The 16,207-nt window shown below is 45.2% G+C and overlaps 1 long non-coding RNA gene across 1 annotated transcript; it reads left to right on the top strand.

Moving 5' to 3' along the window:
* Nucleotides 1-2,900: 2,900 nt before the first annotated feature.
* Nucleotides 2,901-14,654, top strand: LOC136793563 (uncharacterized). Its single transcript, XR_010838997.1, has 3 exons — nt 2,901-3,046; nt 3,290-3,511; nt 14,558-14,654. It is a non-coding gene; the product is annotated as an uncharacterized lncRNA (long non-coding RNA).
* The last annotated feature ends 1,553 nt before the right edge of the window (nt 14,655-16,207 follow it).

The following is a 16,207-nucleotide window of genomic DNA, read 5'->3' as shown; positions in this document are numbered from 1 at the left end:
GGGCATCTATTTGTTATCCTTGCATGAAATAATCTCTAAGGTCTCCTTCAGTTCATTTAAAGTAAAAGAAAGTCGAATAGGTTGCCAATGGGCCAGATTCTCATCTACCCAGAATTAGGAAAGTCCTACCTGAAGCAGGGGAATAGGTAGAATGACCTTAAAATTTCTCAGCATATCTGTAATCATGTAGCAATCAAACTCAACTAAGCCAACATGTACTATGGTCAAAGCTCATTATTAGCTGACCCACTAGAATGCAAAGATAAATGACAGTCCCCACACCATTGTAAAGCAATTATACTCCAATATAGATGTTAATAAAATAAAATAATTACTCTTTTCTCAGCCTCACACACAAAAAATAAAAAATGACAGTCCCTGGCCTCAAGAAACTAAAAGTCAACTAGAATAAGCAGATACAAAGGGAAGGCAGAATGATCTGAGGGTAAATAGCAATAAAAGCAACGTTTGGGAGCCAAGATTCTAGAAATAATTTCTTACCCAGTTTTCAATGCTTTAAGAAAAAAATCTCATTTGTATTCATTTGTACTCACTGTGACATAGTCCTCTCAACATCTATGTGAGGAAGTATTTTTTACTACTGCAATTTTTCAGGATGAGGAAACTGAGACTCAGTGAGATTTTTAAAATTTCGCAGAGTCACACACCTAGTTAGTAGCAAATTAGGACTAAAATCCAGGTACTCAGGCTCCAGGAGGGAATTTCAAGGGGATTAGGGTCAATGTCACAGAGAGTAGACAACTGACTTGGAAGATGAGAATGATTTTAATAGGCAGGAAAGAGAACAGAGGGAACAGGGCCAGCATTGGACAGAGTCACAGGAGGGCACAGGGGCTGTGGGACCAGGACAGATCACAGGCTCACGTCCCATTGCCAGCGTGCCCTACCAGGTGCAGAGTCCCTGGCTTTAGCAGAGGCTCAGTAAATGTTGGTTCTCAACATGGTTAGTGGGATGAATTTTAAGGTGATAAGGTTGGGGGGTAAATCTGGAGACAGATTTTGCAGGACTCAGGATGCGATGCTACTGAGTGTTGACCAGGGAACCAGGGTGATGATTCAACATTAATATGGTGAAGGCAGGTAGGACAGGAGACTGCTAGAGTTGTCTGGGGCCAGAGGAAAGGAGGGGACCCCAAAAAGGACACTTGGGGGACTGAGGGAAGGATGCAGGCTGCGGGTGTGCAGCCAAACTGAAGGCGACCCCAGTTTGTAGTGTGGGTGACGGGGAAGGTGGGGTGGGCAGGACACACACACACATGTACACACACACTTACTGGTCTGACACTATTCTCAAAACCGTTCAATAGCCAAATGGAATATATTTTAAGGCAATGAGATCTGATTCCACAATATAGTGCTTCATCAGATTTACAAACTAGAAAGTAGATCTAGCTAAACATAACCCTCCAGAGTTTGAGGTTTTTTTGTTTGTTTGTTTGTTTTTTTGTGGTACGCGGGCCTCTCACTGCTGTGGCCTCTCCCGTTGCGGAGCACAGGCTCCGGACGCGCAGGCTCAGCGGCCACGGCTCATGGGCCCAGTTGCTCCGCGGCATGTGGGATCTTCCCGGACGGGGGCATGAACCCGTGACCCCTGCATCGGCAGGCGGATTCTCAACCACTGCGCCACCAGGGAAGCCCAAGAGTTTGAGTTATTGAAGCAGATACCATGTAATGGTGGGTAGGTCCATGCAGAGCCAGAGCCAGGGGGTAACGACAACTGGGCATTCCCTTCTAGAAGATGCAGACCATTGCCTCTGATTCAATGATCTCAAGCAGCACATTTCCAAAGGGGTCAGGGAAATGTGCCTGAACACACAGCCCAGGCCAGGAAGCAGCGACACGGTGCAGAGATAACGGTAATGTAATAAGCTGTCAGAATCCACGTCGGGAGCAGAGAAAACCTATGAGCTCAGCAGCTCCAGGCCCAGTTACCATGGCTAGGTGTAAACACTTGTCCTGGGAGAACTACAACAGGGGCTGAGGAACGGGACCTTCCTGGCACTGATTCCCTCTGAACCCGCATCCTGTTGAGATGCTCAGACAGGTGTGACTTGGGTACCAAGTCCTGGCTCCCCCACTAACTAGCTGTGTGAGTTTGACAAGTCCTTCAAGCTCTCAGAGCCTCGATTTCTTCATTCATAAAACAGGGATGTTAAGGAACATTCCTACCAGGTTGTTGTGAGGATAATGCGATTGTATAGTTGGCATGGTACCTGATCCCGAGTTAGCGCTCGAAACACATGAGCCGTAGTCAAATTACGAGACTCAGTCATTCGCAGTTCACATGTGTCTACGTTGACTACATGCTTTAGATCTCAGACAATTTTCAGGGAGATTTTTAGCAATCCGATTTTGGTTTATTTATAATAGATTCTGGCAAGAATCTTAGAGATCATGTAGTTCAGCCTCCAGAAAAAGTTCAGAATATAAGGCACGTGTTTCCATTCTTACGCAAAGCCAAGCCGCTGCCTGAGGGGTGGATATATGACACATATGGACGTGAAATGGTTAAATAGCAAGTCTCAACGAGGGTAAGAGGGTAAGACAGTTTTCAAGTCAGCTGCTAGAGCCATGGCCCGGTGGTTGTGGTGAGCACAGGATACACTGTGAACACAGGCCTTGTGAGTCAGGAGATTTTCCAGTAGCCTTCAGGCTACTTTCATTAGCAACAAGATCTGGGGCAGGGAGAGAAAGGGAGGCGGAGATAAAGAGGGAGAGAGGGGCGGGAGAGAGAGAGAGAGGGAGGGAGGGAGAGGGAGGGAGGGAGGGAGGGAGGGAGAGGGAGGGAGGGAGGGAGAGAGATTGATTTTACTCCCCTAGGGAGAGATGTTTGCAGTTCAAACGTTGAAGATGACCATACTTTCTTAAATTCTAGGATTTTGACCAACGTTTGCAGCAAATAAGAGCAGACACAGCCAAAATTATGGAGATGCTGTGGATAGAAATTCGAGGATTAGCATAAAGACCTTCACCTGTTGGCTGGGCTCTGTCACTGGGCTTTCCCTGCATGTTTCCACTGTAACAGGTTTGGGTCCTTCCGCACTGGCCGCCAGAGGGAGCTAGTTAACCCGGGATGTTAGGTCCTTGCCCGGCAGATCCTAAGCGTCCCACGAGACCCTCCCCTCTCCCTTCCTGAGTTTCCAGCTACCAGTTTTCTTCCAATTCCCAGCTGGGAGGGAGTCGGGCCCCTAAGCCCAACGGGTTGTCCTGAACTCCTCGGGCAGTTTGGGGCAGCTCCTGCTCCACGGGGTCTGCGCCCTCCTTCCAGGTGTCCTGCAGCAGTTTTGGACCGAACTTCCTGGCCTCTGACCTTGGCCCTCCCGTGACGCTGAGAATCCCTGCGGCTGCAGGCCATATCTGTTCCCAGACCCTCCTCGGGTCAGGTGTCGGTGTTGACCGTGGCCTCGAGTGTGATTCCTGATTAGCTACCGCGTTGGATGCAGCGATGGCAACTACCAGCCCTGCTTGACTAGGAGGCATCTGTGTTCAGGTTAGTGCCCCCCCCCAACCCGCTGAGAAATCCCCCTCTGCGCTTCTGAATTACAGACCCAGAACCTGAGAATTCTCTGCAATTTACATATTAACTCTGACACAGAAAAGTGATGAGGCCTCTCTCAGAACCAGGGATGTAATCTGTGAGTCCCAGTACAAAAGGAAAGGATGGAACCTCTTGTTCAAAAGTTGTAAAACATTGCAAATGGAGAGAATATAGAGCATTAAACCAAGCACGGGGCCTTGGGAGCCAGTCGTGGCCTTACTGAAGGGGAAAGACACAGCCACATACAGCGGCTGATTCAGAACTGGATCCAAAACCACCCCGTGGTCACCTGTTCTTTAGTGTTGCATGTTGTGTGTGTGACTATACCCTTACGATAACTTTATTAAACGGTATACTAAAGGACCCTGCCTTTAGTCGCTAGCTCTGTTGCTGTCACTAGAAGCCCCGTACCTCTTCAGGTATTGTTACAGTGAAGGACCTACGATGGGTGGCTCTGAACGCAGCTGTGGCTGAGTTTCTGTTGCAGCCGGGCCGGCTTAGCAGCCACCCTAATTCTTGACTAACACAGAAGGAGACTGGCCAGCTGGGAGGCCAGGTCACTGATGATCTTCAGGCTGTCGTTTGAAGGATATTTGGAATAAGTCCTTGAATGTGCTTTGGATTAATCCAGACCTCACTTTGGCAAGAAATAAAGCGGGGTCGTATAGACTCAATCAGCAGATATCCTGCTCATCCGGGGAAGGCTCTATATCAGGTGTTACAAGGACTAAAAAGAGTGTTACTGAACCGAACTTGGGTCCGCAGTAAAGACGATCTACTGACACCTGGTGGTGGTGAAGGGAAGTGCAGCATTTATTGCAGGGCCGAGCAAGGAGTCCAGGTAATCTAGTGCTCAAAAGGCCCCAACTCCCTGATGGGTCTCAGGGAAGCGTTTTTAAAGGCAAGGTGAGGGAGAGGGTCTCAGGGTGTGTGATCAAGTCATGCACAATTTTCTCATTGGCTGATGGTGAGGTAGCAGGGCAGTGTCACAGGGGTTCACATCATCAGTCCTCAGGCTTCAGGAGGCCTGGGGGCTACGTGCCCATGGTCATCATGTAGTTAACTTCTTACATCTTATGGGGGTGTTAGTATCTGTAAAACAACTCAGGAATGTGCATCAGACACTAATCTATACCCTTCAGGGAAGAACGAAAGACCCTGTGACTCTACTATATGGCTGATGTATTGTTTTACTTGTTACCAGTTCTCCTGGCTCAATGCCATCTTTTGATACTACACATTCACATTCTTCCAATCATTAAGCCTTTTGTGGCTCAGGGGAGGCCTGGGAGACAAAAGCCTTTCTACAAACAAGAGGTGGGTGGAGGACATGGCAAGGGGGGGGGAGGTTCTGCCCCCAGAAGGACCCATAGGGTCCTGCTTCGTTACAGGAGGACTAAGACACAGCCCTGGCCCTGAGGGGGGCCCAGTGACGGCCAGCAGCCTGCAGGGTAAAGCCAATGGGTTGGAGGGTAGTTTGGCACTTTGTTCCTGGGAAAGTGCACATCACACAAGCCAGTGCAGGCTGCAGAGTGGGGGAGCCATAGGGTTGGTCCGCAGCAAACTTGGGAAGACAAAGACGTTTGTCTTCAGTGGGACTGGATGGTATTAGGTTTGAGTCCAGGCTCCAGGGGTGACACTTTCTCTCTCTCTCTTCCTTCCAGTCCAGGACATCAGCCTCCCATGTGCTCAACTCCCTTACAATTCTTTGCGAATCTTCTCCAGACCTTCCCTTCTTGGGAAGAACCTATTTCCCATTTCTACTCCAAACCTTAATGAGTTAGCAAAGAGCAGAGGATTAGGGATTTTAAAAACAATGTATTATATTGAAGTGTAGCTGATTTACAATGTTGTGCTAATTTCTGCTGTACAGCAAAGTACTTCAGTTATACATATGTATATTCTTTTTCATATTCTTTTCCATTATGGTTTATCACAGGATATTGAATATACTTCCCTGTGCTCTACAGTAGGACCTTGTTGTTTATCCACCATGTATATAATAGTTTGCATCTGCTAACCCCAAACTCCCACTCCCAATCCATCCCTCCCCCACCCCCTCTCCCCCTTGGCAACCACAAGTCTGTTCTCTATGCCTGTGAGTCTGTTTCTGTGGATAAACTAATTTGCATTAAGGACTGTGTTCGTTTGCTAGGGCTGCCATAATAACATACAACAGACAGAGCGACTTAAACAACAGAAATGTATTTTCTCATAGCTCTGGGGGCGGGAAGTCCAAAATCAAGTTGCTGACAGGGTAGGTTTCCTCTGAGGCCCCTCTCCTTGGCTTGCGGATGGCCTCCCACTTGCTGCTTCTTCACACCGTCTTTCCTCTGTGCACGCACATCCCTGGCATCTCTCTGTATGTGCAAATGTCCTCTTCTTATGAGGACACCAGTCAGAATGGATTAGGGCCCACCCACGTGACCTCATTTAACCTTCATTACCTCTCTGAAAGCCCATTCTCGAAATACCATCACATTCTCAGATTCTGGGAGTTAGAGCTTCAATATAAGAATTTGGGGGTGGGGTGGGGACACGGTTCAGTCCAGTCCATAACAGAGTTAATGATAAAGGATCATCTCCTTCCAAAATGCCTTGCGTTTGTAAAGAGGATGCAGGAGGAGGGAACACTGTAAAGGAAAGGATCCCTGGGTGAAGGATGGTAGATTTTAGCATCTCAGGACCAGTTGGGTGCAGGAGGGTGGGGATTGTTGGCTGGGTATCTTCTTGGCATCCTTCACAGACCAACATATAGGCAGCCACCTGTTTCTGCCCACGAACACGGCTGGTGCTGGGTAGACAGACTGCATTTCATTTTCCTCCTGGATTCCAAAGAAATCAGCCAGTCTCACCTCCCTGCCTCTGAGGAACACCAGTATTTTTTAAATAGTTCCTCGAGGGGTAGCTGCTTCAGTTCTGCCTGGAGAATTGAGCCATCGGCCTCGCCAGCCGTTGAGTCCTACAGGGAGAGGCACGATGTGGCCCCGAGAAGATAAGAAGTCCAGGGTGTTCGCCAGAGCAGGGCACAGCCTGAAGCAGCTGCCTCCCCTCACAGCCCAAAGCCCATCCCTGCTCCAGCTGCGGCGAGTGTGGAGATAAATTGCTACTGCGTCTGTGTGGGCGAGAGAGACAGAAAAGGGCTTTTGAACTTTCTGTAAAAAGAGCAGGATTCCTGTGGTGGGGCCTTCAGAGACTCAGCGCTGGGATATGGAATATAGAACCGTTGGCAGAAAACAGAAAGCCGAGCCCAGTGGGGGTCAGTTCCCTTCAAGGGAGGGTGTCAGGAGCTCCACCTGTCCCCTGAGGAGGTTGGACTTCTTCAAATGATATCTGTGTCTCATCCTGCTGTGCCTGGAAAGGACAGAAACTTTTCATTATCCCCTTGTTTGTGGAAAAGAGGTTTGTGTGTGTACGCGCCACGCAGATATTTTAGCAACTGTAAACATGTGAATTCAGAGACCCCGCTGGACCTTTTAAAAGCAAAATACTTGATAAATGCAATATAATCTTCTCTTGCAAATCAGAGGGGATTTCCTTGGCCCTTGCTGATCTGAGAGGAATGCCCTTTCAAGTCTAGATACACCTACCGGCAGCTAATTGGGGGCGTTAAGAAAAAGAGACGAAACCTTTTGCTTCAGCCTCTGTCCTTGTTCACAGAACAAGATGCTGGTCACACGACCGGGCCATCCTAAGAAGGATAGCTTTCTTCTTAGTTTCCATACAGCTCTCAAGCTATCCTCCAGAGCCTGTGGTTTGTTTGTTTACATTTGCCACATGCCGGCAGCCTGCTAGGTGATGTCCCAGAATCCATAACTGACTGCAGCCTTTGCCAGTAGGATTCACAGGCTGAATTCCCCAGCGAGGTGAAACCTGGAGAAGCTTCTCTCCATCTGCTGGCTGTGGCAATCAGAACTGTGCTGCGGAATGGTTTAAGTTCAGGGAAGGCTGGGCTTCAGACAGAGGGATGAGGGAGGTAGATTTTTCCCTGGCACATGAGTTTTAGTCATTCGCGTGAGAAACTTCCACTGCTGCGTAGAGCTGCAGCTGTCTGTAACAAAGGAAGTAGATAAAAGGTGCGTTCTTAGGGATGAAAGCGATCTCCACCTTCAGCAAAGAGGAATAGGAAATAAGAATAGACATAGAAAAGATCCTAAGGGGAAAGCAAGATTCTGTGGTCCAGATTAAGGAAAGCAAAGGTCTCCTGGTGGCTTGGATTGAAAGAGGAGGGAAGTGGTGAGAATGGGATGGAAAAGGCAAGTGAAAGGGACCTATGTCTGGATAGGCCATGTTGTACTGTGGTTAACAACCCCAATGTTTCAGTGGCTTCAAACAACACAGGTTCGTTTCTTACGTGCACTAATTGTCCCTCTCAGATCGACAGGAAGCTCTGCCTCTGTGAACATCAGGAAACTGGGCTGATGGAGGCTCCACCTTGACACTGAGGCAGGGAGACAGTAACATACCTTAAATTGATATTGAGAACTGGCTCTTAAAGCTTCTGCACAAAATGGACACGTGCGGCTGTGACATGTCATTGCCAAGGCAAGGCACCTGCTCATACCTAACTTCCAGGGGATGGGGAAGTGCAATCCTACTGTGCTTAGAAGGAGAGCCAGACATTCTGGTGAAGAGCGCTAAGGACTCCCATAGCAGACACCACAGATTGAGAGAAGCATGGGAGGGAGACAAGTGTGGGAGTGATGACCAGGGTGGAGTCGAGATAGGGGGCTAAAATCTTGAGGTCAGTCTAGCCTTGCTCCTGTAGGCTGTTGCATGGCCATAAGAATTCTCTCTCCCTCTCTCGCTCCTCCTCTCCCTCTCTCTCCCATGCACACGCATACGTGCGCACACACACACACACACACACACACACACACACATGGCCATGGAGTCTCATCAGCTAAGTAATATCTCCTTAATTAATATCTCCTACTTTTGCCCCATTCCCTGTCTCTTTCCCATCTGGGACACCTGCTCCACTATGTTAGAACTTTTCACAACGTCCTGTTTGTTTTTTATTTTGTGTATTCTCCATCTTGTTTGTCTCTTTCATTCTAGATGTATATTTTTCTGGTCTAGCTTTTACTTTATAAATTCTCCCTTTTGCTACATCAAATCCAATGTTAAACCCATATGGTCTTAATTTCAGTCATAGTAGTTTTCCATATTAGAATTTCTGTTCGGTTCATCTTTTATAGTTTTGAACCATGATTTCCAGTTATTCATCAAAATTCTTAATCCTGTCTTTTATATTCTTAAACATATATATCATGGTTATTTTAAAATTTGTGTCTGTTTTATTATCTGGACCTGTTGTGGGTCTGTTTCTATTGTCTATTTTTTTCCTTTATTTTTGGTTATGCTTTATCTGCCTACATGCTTAATTATATATACATATATATTTAATTGAGGTAGCTTTGGTTTATAACATTATATAAGTTTCACATGTACAACATTATATTTCTACTTCTGTATGCACTATACAGTATGCTCAACACCAAAAATTTAGTTTCCATCCATCACCATACAGTCTAATTATGTTTTAATAAGTGCCGGATATTATACATGAAAATCTATAGTGTTAATTTGAGGCTTTTAATGCTGTTACAGTCTTCCAGAGCGGATGCACTTCTGCTTCTGGCAGGCATCTAAATTACAAACACTCATAATTCCAGATTGCCTTAATTCAGTCAAGTATTTAAATTATTTGAAGCTGAGCTTCAGACCCTGTGAAGGCTGGTCTCTTGGTTCACACTTATTCCCAAGGTAACTGGTAGCTTTCCTGAACCCCTCCTCCTCAGCAGTCTCTGAAGCTGGTAGTTTTTCTTTCTTTAAAAAAAAAAAAACTATTCATAAAGTAATAATGTATGTTTTTAAAGAAGAAGCATAAAAAGACTGATTTGTTGGTACATCCTGCTCATCCCTGTGGATTATTAGAAATTATTTTTTATTAAAATTTTTTTTAATTAAAATTTTTTATTTATTTTTTAATTGAATGAAAGAAGCCCATAGTTTCTTTTTTATTTTTTAATTGAAGTACAGTTGATTTACAATGTTGTGTTAGTTTTAGGTGTACAGCAAAGTGATTCAGTTATACATACATTTTATATATATATATTCTTATATATATTTATATATCTTATTATATATCTTATAATATATAATATATTATATATAATAAGATATTTATATATCTTATTATATATAATATATATATATTCTTTTTCAGATTCTTTTTCCTTATAGGTTATTACAAAATATTGAGTATAGTTCCCTGGGCTATAGAGTAGGTCCTTGTTGGTTATCTATTTTATATATAGTAGTCTGTATATGCTAATCCCAAACTCCCAATTTATCCCTCCTCCTCCTTTCCCCTTTGGTAACCATAAGTTTGTTTTCTGTCTGTGGGTCTACTTCTGTTTTGTAAATAAGTTCATTTGTATCATTTTTGAGGATTCCACATATAAGTGATATATGATGTTTGTCTTTGTCTGGCTTACTTCACTTAGTGTGGTAATCTCTAGGTGCATCCATGTTGCTGCAAATGGCATTATTTCATTCTTTTTTATGGCTGAGTAGTATTCCATTGTACATATATACCACATCTTCTTTATCCATTCATCTGTCAATGGACATTTAGGTTGCTTTCATGTCCTGACTATTCAGATGGTGCTGCAGTGAACATTGGGGTGCCTGTAGAAGAGTACAGTCTTAAATGATCATTAGTTTCTCAATGTGTGGAGACCTCTGCTCAGCTCATCAGGCTCTCAGCTTCCACCTTCAGAAATCGCCTGTGCCTCTGAGGAAGTGGTCCCAGGTGCTAGGCTCATCTCTAGCCTGCTTTCCCTCTTAGACCTGCAGTTCTCACTGCCTTGGTAGCTGTCTGCTGCCCCCACAGAGATGCAGTTCTATCTTTACCAGTCTTCCCAGATGCTCTCAGAGGAAGAACCATTTCCAGAAATGGGAATTCAGGAAGGGACATTGGGACTGAGACCTGAGTGGGGAAATTATAAAAATCTGGGGAAGGATGTCCACGGCAGGGGAAGTAAAGAAAAGTGTCTTGTGGTGAGTGAACATGTGGTGATGTTCAAGGAGCAGCCTGCCGTGGTAGGGGGAGATAAGTGGGCAAGGAGGAGAACGGTGGGACCAGAGGGCAGCAAGGGCTCAGGGCCAGATCCGGGAGCTACTGGAGGCCGTGGAAAGGAACGTGGATCTTGTCTTAAAGAAGACTCACAGGAAACTAGACACGGTGCTCCATATGCATTTGTTGGACTGGTCCTTGCCTTCCTGGAGCTCTCACTGTAGAGTGGCTCATGGATTGTGTTCAGGTCATAGGAACTTATAATAAACGATCCAAAGGATCATTTTCAGATCCTGCTTGTAGATCTGAAAATGAACCAAGAGTCCTAAGTTTTTGGTGTATGCATAAGCCAGGCAGCTTACCTGCATCAGGGCCTATTGATATTGCTAAGCAGCTTCAGCAAATGGGAACAAACTCAGAAATGTCGTTCATCTGCACATGGCCGCTGCCGAGGCGCTAGGAAGATGGCCATTGACTGGGTGCTTCTCGGCTCTCCTCTTGTCTCCTACTCCTTCCTCCTTCTTCCTCTCCACTGCCTGTTGCTTTCATGCCATCCAGTGTGCCATCCAAACTCCCCACCATATCCAGGCCTTCCAGGAAGCCCAAGCCAAGCCTCCCAGTCCCTGAGCACTGTGACCCGCATTTACTTATGGATCTCTGCCTTGGGAGGTGATAAATACACATTGAATATGTGAATGACTGAACGTCTATGCAAAGCAATTCACAGAAAGTCTACTAGACTCTACTCTCTGGAGAGAATGTTCTTGCCCCGATGAATTTCTCATCCCTAGATGATATATGGGAGCTAATTTTGAGCAGGATTTTCAATTGTTGGTCTTTTTCTCAAGAAGCCTTTCAGGGAATAGAAGGCCTGTTCTCAGCACAAAACCCCAAAGTTATTTTAACTACCCCCTCACCTTTTGGAGCTGGCTCAATGGCTCCCAAAGCTCAGTAAACAGAGGTTACTGCTTCTGGGGAGAGGCTTCCATGTGGGAAGGTAGGAACTAAACATTCAGAACTGGAAATCATGTCTCCATGAACACAAGGGGCTCACACATTGTATTCAGTTCATAGGAACTTGAAATCAGCGATCCAGAAGTCCTACTTGTAATCTTAAAGTTCCTGCTCATGTTTATCAGGTGATCTTCTTTTACATACTTGAGGATCTTCACTTCCTACAGTCAGAGCGATGGGTCTAAATACAGGAACAAATAGCTGCAGGATTATGCCAAGAGATGCCTCTGAAAGAAAGATTAAAAAAATAAGGAAAAAATATTTTCATTAACATTTTCTCAAATGAACATTTCTAACACTGGGTCCATTAGGAAAATCCCACCCATAGTGAAGATTTTCTGCACTTGCAAATCCATTTTCTGCAGGAAATGTAACCCATCCATCTAAGGGGTCCAGCATGCCTTGTCAGGCCAGCTGGGGGTTCCTCGCCTCTCCTTTCATGACGATGTGCCCTCGATATGACCATGTGTGCAATCCACTGCCCTTTCTTGAAGTACTAACTCGTTCTCGCCCCAGAGCCCTTCATTGAAGACACGTCCACCTATTTTGTTGTTTCCTGTGACATGTTTGATGAGCCGTGCAGCATCCTGACCATGTCACTCCAAATTTACCAGGAATGTGTCTCAATATTGAGCTCTTTGACAAGGGAATTCAGTGGCAGAAATTTTCAAGGACAAACAGCCCTGGGCTCTAGAGATGGTGCCATTTTCCTTCCCCGCAGCTCCAGCTCAGGCAGTTAAGATCCCAGATGGCAGCAGAACATAGGGCCCTCCTGGGAGCATTCTTAAATCTAGTTCTAGGTTCTAGAATAAATACAGTCATTGCACAAGAAGCGCCTGCAAACAAACGTCTTGTGTCCCTGAGGCTGAGGCTCTGTTGACTGCCTGCCCTGCTTCATGGGCATGTAATCCATCCAACTGAGGACAGGTAGGTAAGAAACCTCTCATGGGAAACAAGTGGATGATGAGAGAAATAAAGATGTGTGACTCACTCAAGATCACTTTACAAGTCAGTCCCAAATTTTTCTGGAAGAGCCTAACTTCCTATTCCCCAAGGTCAGGATACGGAAGCCTGCTGTCAGCCAGCATGAGGGGGCTGATTCATCGATTAATTCAACAGTTTTTGTGTGTGCGGGGAGGGAAATTTCTCATGCCAAGCACTGAGCATACAGCTGTGAACAAGCTGATGTGGCGCCTGCTTTCACAGAACTTTCATTCTAGAGGGAGAGACGGACAATAAATAAGAAAATGAACAAGCAGCATAGGGAAAAATGCTGTGAAGGCACCACGAAAGATCAGGAGCCTGGAGCATTTTGGAGAGTGGTCAGAGGGGCGTCTCCGGAAAAGGGACATCCAGAACGCCAAGATGGAAGGAAGAATAGAGCCAGCAAAGCACAGGATGGGCAAGAGTGCGGGAGCGAGAAGGGGAAGAACACTTGGCATATTCTAGAAACGATCACAGTATCAGAGGCCTGGAGTGTGGTGAGCAAGGGGCACAGTGGCAAAGATGAACTGGAGGCGAGGGGCGCAGCCAGACAGGGCAGGACTCTGGAAAACAGGTTAGGGACTTTGCCCTTACTCTGAGCACTGAGGGAAGGCGGTGAAGCTTTAGAAGCAGAGGTGGCCACAATTTGAGTTGCACTTTTATTTATTTACTATTTTTTTAATTTTTAAAATAAATTTTAAATTTGTTTCTTTATTGAAGTATAGTTGATTTATAATGTGTTAATTTCTGCTGTACAGCAAAGTGATTCAGTTATACATATGTATATATATACACACACATTCTTTTTTATATTCTTTTCCATTATGGTTTAACTCAGGATATTGAATATAATTCCCTGTGCTATACAGTAGGACCTTGGTGTTTATCCATTCTATATGCAATTGTATCTACTAACCCCAAACTCCCACTCCATCCCTCCTCCAGCCCCCTCCCCCTTGGCAACCACAGGTCTGTTCTCTATGCCTGTGAGTCTGTTTCTGTTTCACAGATGAGTTCATTTGTGTGCTAGTTTAGATTCCACATATGAGTGATTTCTATGGTATTTGTCTTTCTCTTTGTGACTTACTTCACTTATTATGATCATCTCTAGGTCCATCCATGTTGCTGCAAATGGCATTATTTCATTCTTTTTTATGGCTGAGTAATATTCCATTGTGTATATGCACCACATCTTCTTTATCCATTCATCTGTCGATGGACATTTATGTTGTTTCCATGTCTCGGCTATTGTGAATAGTGCGAGTTGTACTCTTAAAAGATCACTTTGGATCTTACGTGGAAAACGTAGACTTTGAGGGACAGAGTGGTGACAGGAGCTATTGCATCATTGAGAGGCAATGGAGGCATGGGCAAGAGTGGGCAGAACCTCATATTTTGGGTGTAGAATTGGCAGGACCTACAAATGGTAGGATACTGAGGTGGGCAGGATGAAAGCAGAGAGGAATCAAGGATGTAACTTGTAAAGTTCTTGGCTTTATCAACTAAGCTGAGAGAGGTATCTTGCTGAGATGGAGAAGGCAAGGGGAGGAACTGGTTTGCAGGGTAGGAAATCCAAGAGTTCTGTTCTTCATGTTCCATCCAAATAGAGAGGTAAAGAAAGCTGTTGGATACTGATATCTGGCACTTAGAGGAGTGGTCTGGGTTGGAGACAAGAATTTGGGAGTCATCAAGATATAAATGGTATTTAAGGAAACAGGAACAAACTTGACCACCAGGGAGGAAAGTGAAGCTAAAAGAGTAGTGGGAAAGGAGATGTCAGCTCAGGGCTGAGCCTTGTAGCACCTAGGAATTTAAAGGTCTTACAGGGGAAGAGAAGGCCACAGAGTGACTATGCAAGTATATTGGTTTCCTATTGCACGTGGTGTTTACAGTAACACACAGCTATTCTCCTACAGTTCTGCAGGTCAGAAGTCCCAAATCAGTTTCACTGGGCTGAAACCACACTGTCTGCTGGATCGTACTCCTTGGATGGAGAGGCTCTATGGGAGAATCATTTCCTTGTTTTTTTCTAGCTCCTAGAGCTGCACTCCTTGGCTCATCGTCCCTTTTTCCATCTTCAAGGCCAACAGTGTAGCATCCTGCTCAGATGTGACTTTGCCTTATTCTTCTGTAGTCATATCCTCTTTTACCTCCCTCCCATAAGGACTCTTGTGATTGCATTTAGGGCTCATTCAGATAATCCAGGAAAATCCCCTTTATCACAAGATCTTTAACATAATCACACCTGTGAAATCCCTTTTGCCACATGAGGTAACATACAGAGTCTGGGGATTCGGACACAGATATCTTTGGGGGGCTATTTTCAGCCTACCACTTACTGTCCCTAACAAAGTATGAACCAAAGAAAACAACGCCCTAGGAGAACAGAACATCATAGAAGCTGAAAGGATAATTTTTCAAGAAGGAGAAAGGGTCCTCTGAGTTTGGAGCTGCTGTGAGACTAAACAAGATGGGGGTAGAAAAGTGTTCAGTTGCTCTAGCATGAAAGAGACTGTTGGTGATTTTTGGTAAGCTCCTTGACATGGGTTTTGGCAATGATTTTTTTTTGTATGTGACACCAAAGCAAAGGTAAACCAAAGCACAAATAAACAAGTGGGACTACATCAAACTAAAAAGCTCTGTACAGCAAAGGAAACCACCAACAAAATGGAAAGGTAACCTACTGAATGGGAGAAAATATTTGCAAACCACATATCCAATAATGGAGTAATATGCAAAATATATAAGGACACATACAACTCAATAGCAAAAAAACAAACTATCTGATTAAAAAATGGGCAGAGGGCTTCCCTGGTGGCGCAGTGGTTGGGAGTCCGCCTGCCGATGCGGGGGACACGGGTTCGTGCCCTGGTCCGGGAGGATCCCACGTGCCGCGGAGCAGCTGGGCCCGTGAGCTATGGCCGCTGGGCCTGTGCGTCCGGAGCCTGTGCTCCGCAACGGGAGAGGCCACAACACTGAGAGGCCCGCATACCGCAAAAAAAAAAAAAAAAAAAAAAAAAAAAAAAAAATGGGCAGAGGAAATGAATAGACATTTTTCCAAAGAAGACATACAAATGGCCAACAGGTACATGAAAAGAGGCTCAACATCGCTACTCATCAGGGAAATGCAAATCAAACCCACAATGGGATAGCACCTCTCACCTATTAGAATGGCTATCATTAAGGAGACAAGAGATGAGTGTTGGCGAGGATGTAGAGAAAAGGGAACCCCTGTGCACTGTTAGTGGGATTGTAAATGGATGCGTCCACTATGAAAAGCATATAGAGGTTCCTCAGAAACTTAAAAACAGAACTGTCATATGATCCAGCAATCCCAGTTCTGGTGTATATCCAAAGGAAATGAAACCACAATGTCAAAGAGTTATCTTCACTGCCATGTTTATTGTAGCATTACTCACAATAGCCAAGATATAGAAACAACCTAAGTGTCCATCAGGGGATGAATGGGTAAAGAAAACACACACACACATACACACTGGAATATTATTCAACCATTAGAAAGAAGGAAATCCCGCTGTTCAGGACAATATGGATGGGCCCTGAGG

Source organism: Kogia breviceps, chromosome 2 (assembly GCF_026419965.1).
Source record: "Kogia breviceps isolate mKogBre1 chromosome 2, mKogBre1 haplotype 1, whole genome shotgun sequence".
In the NCBI taxonomy this organism is placed as follows: domain Eukaryota; kingdom Metazoa; phylum Chordata; class Mammalia; order Artiodactyla; family Physeteridae; genus Kogia; species Kogia breviceps.
The sequence above is the reverse complement of the archived record's forward strand: the minus strand, read 5'-3'. Positions and strand labels throughout refer to the sequence as shown.